We start from the raw sequence: 9,460 nt of genomic DNA on the forward strand, positions 1-9,460 counted from the left end.
GTGTTATCAAAGTGACTGCTTCATTCTCATTCGTACAGTTGAAGTTGGACGTTTACATACACTTAGGTTGGAGTCATTAAGACTGTTTTTTCAACCACTCCACAAATTTCTTGTTAACAAACTATAGTTTTGGCAAGTCGGTTAGGACATCTACTTTGTGCATGACACAAGTAATTTTTCCAACAATTGTTTACAGACAGATTATTTCACTTATCATTCACTGTATCACAATTCCAGTGGGTCAGAAGTTTACATACACTAAGTTGACTGTGCCTTTAAAAAGCCTGGAAAATTCCAGAAAATTATGTCATGGCTTTAGAAGCTTCTGATAGGCTAATAGACATAATTTGAGTCAATTGGAGGTGTACCTGTGGATGTATTTCAAGGCCTACCTTCAAACTCAGTGCCTCTTTGCTTGACATCATGGGAAAATCAAAAGAAATCAGCCAAGACCTCAGAAAAACATTGTAGACCTCCACAAGTCTGATTCATCCTTGGGAGCAACTTCCAAATGCATGAAGGTACCACGTTCATCAATAGTTCATCAATCAGTTCATCAATTCAATAGTATGCAAGTATAGACACCATGTGACCACGCAGTCGCCATACCGCTCAGGAAGGAGACGCGTTCTGAACGTACTTTGGTGCGAAAAGTGCAAATCATTCCCAGAACAACAGCAAAGGACCTTGTGAAGATGCTGGAGGAAACAGGTACAAAAGTATCTATATCCACAGTAAAACAAGTCCTATATCGAGATAACCTGAAAGGCGATTTAAGCAAGGAAGAAACCACTGCTTCAAAACCGCCATAAAAAAGCCAGACTACGGTTTGCAACTACACATGGGGACAAAGATCGTACTTTTTTCGAGAAATGTCCTCTGGTATGATAGAACAAAAATTGAACTGTTTGGCCATAATGACCATTGTTATGTCTGGAGGAAAAAGGGGAAGGCTTGCAAGCCGAAGAACACCATCCCAACTGTGAAGCATAGGGGTGGCAGCATCATGTGTGGGGGTGCTTTGCTGCAGGAGGGACTGGTGCACTTCACAAAGTAGATGGCATCATGAGAGAGGAAAATGAGGTGGATATATTGAAGCAACATCTCAAGACATCAGTTAAAGTTAAAGCTTGTTCGCAAATGGGTCTTCCAAATGGACAATGACCCCAAGCATACTTCCAAAGTTGTAGCAAAATCACTGAAAGGACAACAAAGTCAAGGTATTGGAGTGGCCATCACAAAGCCCTGACCTCAATCTCATAAAACAATTGTGGGCAGAACTGAAAAGCGTGTGCGAGCAAGGAGGCCTACAAACCTTACTCAGTTACACCAGCTCTGTCAGGAGGAATGGGCCAAAATTCACACAAGTTATTGTGGGAAGCTTGTGGAAGGCTACACGAAACGTTTGACACAAGTTAAACCATTTAAAGGCAATGCTACCAAATACTAATTGAGTGTATGTAAACTTCTGACCCACTGCGAATGTGATGAAATAAATAAAAGATAAGATAAAGATAATTCTCTCCACTATTACTCTGACATTTCACATTCATAAAATAAAGTGGTGATCCTAACTGACCTAAAACATTTTTTTAAGGAATATTTTACTTGGATTAAATGTCAGGAATTGTGAAAACTGAGTTTAAATGTATTTGGCTAAGGTGTATGTAAACTTCCGACTTCAACTGTATGTACATGCCCTCAGTACCATGCCTATATACATTTAAAAACGGTTCAGTTACATACATACAGTACCAGTCAAAAGTTTGGACAGACCTACTCATCCAAGGATTGTTCTTTATTTTTACTATTTTCTACATTGTAGAATAAAATTTAAGACATCAAAACTATGAAATAACTATGTCTTCTCACTATTATTCTACAAGGGAGAAAATAGAAAGAAAGAACAAACCTGGAATGGGTTGGTGTGCCCAAACGTTTGACTTGTACTGTACATACATCTCAAAGTTAAGAAATACACAACTACACTTTAGACGCACACACACACTAAGATCAATGACTGCACACTGTCGAGCCAATGAGATCGACCATCAGCTAACTCCATTTTAATTAGAAAATCAATTTAATGATTACATTTTAATTAAACTCGTCCTATCTAATTAAGATATGATGATATTGAGTGGATTGTGGTCTCTTGAGTTTTTTTATTTATCTGTGACGTTTACCCCTGTCAGCCAGTCCTTATCACTACCAGTGCACATACAATGCATTCCATTGAGGATATGCTGCTATCAACTGAAAAACATAGCATCTCTGGTTTAAAATGAGGTTGAAAGTTCCAATGAATGCAAACTGGAAAACATAGTGGAGATCACCTTGTTCTCACTTTTTTGGGTGCTGCGCATTTCCTCAAGGACTGCCGTGCTGAAGAAGTGCCATGCAGAGACCCAATAGATTACATTTCATAGTTCGCCCCTTTAGTTTGTACTATATAGATCAACGTTTTTTTGTGATTGAATCAACATTATATCATACCCTTTTCAATGCAACAAATCAAAACAAATCTAACTTTGCAAGATTTAGTCTGTGATTTTGTTATACGCAGAACCAGAGCGAAACGGAGTAGAATTCTATTGGCGGGGGTAGCAGACCAGCGCGTTTGCACATTTGTTGATATTATGTGCTATTTAGCGAGTTATTTGCCCAGTTATATATACGTAGTCAGCAATGGGGAAATAATGCTTCCTAGAAGAGCACAAAACCTGTAGGCTACATTTCAACCTGTCTTTGAAAAGCCAGTCAGTTAAAAAGCTTATTTTAATTAAAGGGGCAATGTTGTATTTTGAGACAGGCTTCAATATGCAAATAATGTAGGCCTGCATTGAACACCACATATAGGCTACTGAAGGCTATATCATAGAAATCAAAAGCTATTTCCATGTGAAAATGTTATGGGATTTGCTCCATTGGTATTGTTGGTAGACCTACATTATGCTTAAAATAGCCACAATAGCCTTTTGGCTACTGTTTAAAACTTTAAGGGTACAGCCTTAGTATTCACTGTAAACGCAAACTGGAAGTTCCTCAAAGTTTCTGATCACAATACCTCAAATTTGCTCAGTGCCCCCCAAAATTAGACGGAAAATTGTCTACAAACTCTTTGTACAATCATTGATACAGTTTCAGAAGAAGAGACAGTATTCAGCCAATCAGCACCTGTGAGAAATGACACAACACCACAAAGCTACTTCAGTTATAGTAACACCCCCCAAATTACCACACAATATAATAGAGAACACACATCCTCATCATGGGTCTTGAATAAAGAGAACCGGAAGAAACCGGTTTGTGGCTGCAAGCACAGTTGAGGATCAGTGAACTCCAGGAGTGTTCTGTCATCCTCTTCCCTAATTAATACAGCCTTCAAACAGAGCTGATCTGCTCACCATTAATGGCTTGTCAGAGGTAGTAGGCCAGGGAGCCAGCTAGCTAACACTATGGGTTATGATAGTTCACTGGGATGGAGAGAGAGGGCTAACTCAGCTCTATGGTTTATACACCTGACCAGCTGTATCACACAATCTCCATATTATCTCGGTCTTTCTTGTGTGTGTGTGTGAGTGAGTGAGGGGCTGTGTGTGTGTGTGTGTGTGTGTGTGTGTGTGTGTGTGTGTGTGTGTGTGTGTGTGTGTGTGTGTGTGTGTGTGTGTGTGTGTGTGTGTGTGTGTGTGTGTGTGTGTGTGTGTGTGTGTGTGTGTGTGTGTGTGTGTGTGTGTGTGTGTGAGGGAGTGAAGGTCTGTGTGTGTGAGAGACAGAGAGAAGGCCTGATAAAGGTATTGTGTGTGTAATTGGTAGTGGCTTCCTCCTCTACCCTGAAGTGAAAGTAATTAAGATATAGCGGTTTTTAGAAGAGGATTGTAACTGTAATCCCTTCCTCCAATTCTAGTTTGCCATACAATGCAGCAACCAAGAAAAATATTGCTCGAGTTACCCCGAAAGTTAATCCCAATGTCATTGTTCCTGTTAGGCTGTTTCCAATCATGTCCTTTTTAAATCCCCCATTTTATGCAAGTTTACAGGTTCTCTATGCTCTGGAGAGGAGCAGCGCACGTGCACACACACGCCATCCCTGTAGACTACACTACACAGATTCCTTCTCCACATCACAGACTAGTGTTTGAAATGAACCTCCAACCTTCTTCGAGTTGTTAAACCGGTTTACCTATGTTTGTCCTCTGCATACCTGTCTCTGTTTGCTGAAATACATACTTTTAATAAAACCTTAATCAAATACAACCACCAACGGTTTCCTCGTTGCTGTTGCTCTAATGGCAACTCAGTGTGAATGTTGCTGTGCCAATTGAATCTCAACAAGGAAACAGTCAGTGGTTGTATTTGATTAAGGTTTTATTGAATCTCAACAAGGAAACAGTCAGTGGTTGTATTTGATTAAGGTTTTATTGAATCTCAACAAGGAAACAGTCAGTGGTTGTATTTCATTAAGGATTTATTAAATCTCAACAAGGAAACAGTCAGTGGTTGTATTTCATTAAGGTTTTATTAAATCTCAACAAGGAAACAGTCAGTGGTTGTATTTCATTAAGGTTTTATTAAATCTCAACAAGGAAACAGTCAGTGGTTGTATTTGATTAAGGTTTTATTGAATCTCAACAAGGAAACAGTCAGTGGTTGTATTTGATTAAGGTTTTATTAAATCTCAACAAGGAAACAGTCAGTGGTTGTATTTGATTAAGGTTTTATTGAATCTCAACAAGGAAACAGTCAGTGGTTGTATTTGATTAAGGTTTTATTAAATCTCAACAAGGAAACAGTCAGTGGTTGTATTTCATTAAGGTTTTATTAAAAAAGTATGGTTTTCAGCAAACAGAGACAGGTATGCAGAGGACAAACATAGGTCCTCTGTCCATAGTGACTTGAAGGAGTCTGAGGATCATTTAAAAAACTCTAGTCTGCAAACAACTCCGGAGGAGTTGAGGTACTTGGCTAGAGCTGTTGTGCCTCATTGTAAAATCAAAATATCATAGCAACTATTCACAATAATGTAAGCAGTCTCTAAATCATATTATGACATGGTCCTCTAATTACAAAATGCCCAGACAAGTTTTTCGTGACTACTTCAAATCTTCCAAAAGCAGAGCCAAGACAGGAGAATTCAGAGCCATGGGTGTAGTGGATATGGGTGTAGTGGATATGGGTGTAGTCTAGTCTCTTGTCTGGAGGAATCCAAACAAAAGGAGTCACCTTGTGGACATCTAGCAAGCTGCACCTATAAACAGGGGGGAGACTTTAAGCATGAAAGAGAGAGACTACTCAGTTTGTGGTACATTCAGGTCCTCATTTTGACTTTAAACTGGTCGTCTGTTAAGCATGGAGAAATGTGGCATCTGCTCTCGAGGCTGCAACCAGGACTCAGTGGTGGGCGTAAGATAGTAAAAATAAATCTGGGACATGCCAATTAATTCATGTTACATGGTATGGTACATATTAATTTGTGGATGTCCATCATCCATTTCGTATGATGTGTTACGAATTATAATTCGTATGATGTGTTACAAATGACAATTTGTACAATATGTTACAAATTACAATTTGTACAATATGTTATGAATTTTCAAAAGGTATGATATCTTACGAATTTACTGCAACCTGGACTCAGTGATAGGTGGCTAATGTTAACCGGGTTAGGGGTTAAGGGTTAAGGTTGGGGTAAAGGTTATGGTTATAAGGTACGGGTTAAGGTTAGGGGAAGGGTTAGCTAACATGGTAAGTAGTTGCAAAGTAGCAAGTAGTTGCAGAGTTGCTAATTAGCTTAAATGCTAAAGTTGTCCGTGATGAGATTCAAACACGTAGACGTTCGCGTTATACACTGAGTGTACAAAATAAGCAGTAACATATGTGAAATGTGTATGTGACCATTAACATTTGATTTGATTAGGAAAACTTTCCTAACATTGAGTTCCACCCCATTTTGCCCTCAGAACAGCCTCAATTCGTCGGGGAATGGACTCTACAAGGTGTCGAAAATGTTTTACAGGGATGCTACCCTATGTTGACTCCAATGCTTCCCACAGTTGTGTCAAGTTGTCTGGATGTCCTTTGGGTGGAGGACCATTCTTAATGCACATGGGAAACTGTTCAGTGTGAAAAACCCAGCAGTGTTGCAGTTCCTGACACAAACCACCAGTGTGCCTTGCACCGACTACCATACCCCTTTCAAAGGCAAAATCTACACTTATTGAAGTGGATTTAACAGGTGACATCAATAACGGATCATAGCTTTCACCTGGTCAGTCTATGTCATGGAAAGAGCAGGTGTTCCCCTAATACTTTTTTTGCACTATTGGTTAGAGCCTGTAAGTAAGCATTTCACTGTAAGGTGAAACCTGTTGTATTCAGCGCACGTGACAAATAATCTGATTTGATCTTAATATTTTGTGCACTCAGCGTACAGTTGCCCACCCATCCACCCCGACCAACCATCCTACTTTAGTTTTTAACTTAACTAGTTGAATATAACTAAATGTCATCGGAATTGTTCTACATGGTCCTCAAAAGTAATTATTTATCATTAGAGGGCCATAAACAATAATTAGTAATGCTGCATACTCGAAGAAAGTTTCCGGTAAAAAAGACTGAAAAGATTTGCCATGGGTTCTCAGATCCTCAAAAGGTTCTACAACTGCACCAGAGAGCCTCCTGACTAGTTGCATCACTGCCTGGTATGACAACTGCTCGGCCTCCGACCGCAAGGCACTACAGAGGATAGTGCATACGGCCCAGTACATCCCTGGTGCTAACCTTCCTGCCATCCAGGGCCTCTATACCAGGCGATGTCACAGGAAGGCCTTAAAAAATTTCAAAGACTCCAGCCACCCAAGTCATAGACCGTTCTCTCTGCTACCACATGGCAAGCGGTACCAGAGCGCCAAGTCTTGGCTTCTAAACCAAGAGAAGAGGCTTCTAAACAGCTTCTACCCTCAAGCCATATGACTCCTCAACATCTAATCAAATGGCTACCCAGACTACTTGCATTGCCCCCCCCCCTTTTTACACTGCTGCTACTCTGTTATTATCTATGAATAGCCACTTTAATAACCCTACCTACTTGTACATATTACCTCAATTAACCGGTGCCCCTGCACATTGACTCTGTACCGGTGCCCCCTGTATATAGCCTCACTTTTGATATTTTACTGCTGCTCATTAATTCTTTTTAATTGTAATTTTTCTTACATTTTTTACTGCATTTTTGGTTAGGGCTTGTAAGTAAGCATTTCACTGTACGGTCTACACCTGTTGTATTCGGCGCATGACAAAATCGATTTGATTTGATCCACCAATAAGCGCTACTATAGTACCCTGGTCTGAGCCACAGTTTGTTACAGGGGGATTATATTTGATACCACCTCTGATATTTAGCACTACTTGCGTCCATGGATTTCTGATGAAACAGTGCTACTTTGTAATCACAATGGAAACTAATGGTGACTCTGTATTATATGATAAAGCTTTTCCAGTTAAACTGACGCTTTGGGAGATGTGACTTAGGCTCATTGGGGACCAGTCTTGGTTACTTGTGTTTCTTGTCTCCCCCCTTGCCTCTGGGTAGATATTGATGAGTGTGAGAGGAAACACCACAACCGCACCCAAGACCAGGAGTGTGTGAAAACATACAGGGACTCCCATTGTGTGCACATGGAGGGTCCTCACATAATACATGCAAGGCGTATGAATACCTCTCTTATGTAAGTAACTGGTGTAACAAGAACACCACTGGTGTCAAAACCCTTTCCGTTGTAACCAAACCATATCCGGTTGCATTAGGACTGATAATCCCAAACTGGGGTACAGTTTTATATGTAAGATGGTTAAATAAAGAGCAAAATTATTGATTATTATTATGTTATTATTTGTGCATTGGTCATATAAGAGCTCTGTCACTTCCCACGAGCCGGGTTGTAACAAAAACTCACACTCATTCTTATGTTTAATAAATGTATTGTATAGTGTGTGTGTGGCAGGCTTACAATGATGGCAAAAAGCAACATTTGAGAGTGTGCTGACCGTGGTGCTAGAGGGGGTACGCAGCTGGAGGTTGAATGTTTGAAATGGTACGGACTATAAAAAGTTTGGGAACCACTGCACTATGAGATTAAAAGCTACACTGATTCAATGCAGAAAGAGATTCCCTACACTCTCAATCATTTTGAAACAAACTAACAATTTAGCTGTTTCTGTGGAGAGAGAAAAATATATATTTTTGAAATGTCAGTGTCACCACTGTGCAGCTCCACCCATCATTTGGCTCACAACCACATTCACCTAAATTAGCCCTTGCTCTGAACAATTCATTTTTTATTGAGCATATAAATAACTGAAATTAAGACAGATACACAATACCACAATAGAAAACAACATTTAGAGGGGTTTAAGGATGTGAGTTTGGATTTATTCTTTTGTTAAGTTATATTTCCCAGGTGAAACAAGAAGAACCCTCCTCACCCTACCCGTGAGTGGTGGGGGACAAGGCCTACTCCCAGGCTCCCAACTTTGTCTCCTTCCACTTCCTGCCTGTGTTCTCCAACATGTCCGCCCCACGGGTGCCTGCAGGCGACACGCTGTGCTCAGGCAGGGAGACGGATACTCTGCTCCGGTGAGCCCCATGCAGTGCCCTCTACTCTGGAGGCAGAGATGAGAGATTCTAGAGTGAAGAAGAGCGAGAAGGGAGAATGAGGGGGACAGTGGGAGAGAAGAGGAGAGAGCACTGTCTGGTGTGGTGGAGAGATTTGAACTACTGCGAGAGCATTGTGGGTAATGGCGAGGGGGAGGCCTCTGTGTAGATGGCTATGCTGTGTTACACAGAAAGTCCGGAACTAGCCATACTGTTGTTTTTTCTCCCTGGTCTGTCAATACAGGGATCATAATGTAAATCTTTTTAAATTGTATATTAGGCTTTAGGCTGCTCTCATTATCATCCCAAGGACCGAGCTGGGGAAACGCTGAATTAGCAGTTAGTGTAGGGCCAGTAAGGTTTCTGGTTCAAATCCCAGAGCAGACTAGGTGGGAGAAGAAAAATAGTCAATGTGCCCTTGAGCAAAGCACTTTGCCCTAATTGCCCCTGTAAGTCAGTCTGGATAAGAGCATCTGCTAAAAGAAGAAATTAAAATAAGACTTACTGGGTCCGGTTGAGCACATGAAAAGGTTGAACCCCATGCAAACAGCACACTGCAAGGCAGTGTGTTCCCTACAAACAGATAGGTAATTCACTACTCGTGGCCCGAGAGGACCTCTGGCATGAGTACTCATCCTGAATGGAAGTTAAACTACCGTGGATAGCAGTGCCTAGCACAGCCTGGCATCGTCGCCAAAAAGGCTACCCTAAAAAGGTGTGGCAATGAAGTGAATTTAGGTATGGAAACGTGAGTATGTACAGCCAGGCACACAGAGTAGGATGTCATGCAGATTGTGGAGCTGGAGA

Source organism: Oncorhynchus kisutch, linkage group LG10 (assembly GCF_002021735.2).
Source record: "Oncorhynchus kisutch isolate 150728-3 linkage group LG10, Okis_V2, whole genome shotgun sequence".
Classification (NCBI taxonomy): Eukaryota; Metazoa; Chordata; class Actinopteri; order Salmoniformes; family Salmonidae; genus Oncorhynchus; species Oncorhynchus kisutch.